This window comes from Orycteropus afer, unplaced genomic scaffold, assembly GCF_000298275.1.
Source record: "Orycteropus afer afer isolate SDZICR_OR568_19922 unplaced genomic scaffold, OryAfe1.0 scaffold00719, whole genome shotgun sequence".
In the NCBI taxonomy this organism is placed as follows: Eukaryota; Metazoa; Chordata; class Mammalia; order Tubulidentata; family Orycteropodidae; genus Orycteropus; species Orycteropus afer.
Genome location: NW_006922306.1, coordinates 1,005,734 through 1,006,236, shown reverse-complemented (window position 1 = coordinate 1,006,236; position 503 = coordinate 1,005,734).

Below are 503 nucleotides of genomic sequence, written 5' to 3'. Positions count from 1 at the left end.
GAAGACAAATCCCTGGACACCAACCTCTATGAAGAGAAATCAGAACAAAGATTTAAGAGAAATGAAGAAAATCTAAGAGTTATATCGGATGACATGAGAAGAAACCACATAAGACTCATTGGAATTCCAGAACAATAAGAGGCAAACAAAACCACTGAGAAAATTGTGGAAGACCTTCTAACAGAAAACTTCCCCCATGTCAGGAAGGAAGAAAATATATTTGTCCAAGAAGCTCAAAGAACTCCATACAGGATAGATCCCAAGAGAAAAACAGCAAGGCATAACGTAATCAAACTCTTCAAAACCAAAGACAAAGAAAGAATCTTGCAAGCTGCCCGGGACAAAAGAAATATTGTTGTTGTTGTTGTTAAGTGCCGTTGAGTCATTTCCTACTCATAGCTACCCCATGCACAGCAGAACGAAACACTGCCCGATCCCGCGTCAGCCCCACAATCCTTGCTGTACTTGAGCCCATCATCGCAGCCACCATATCAATCCATCTC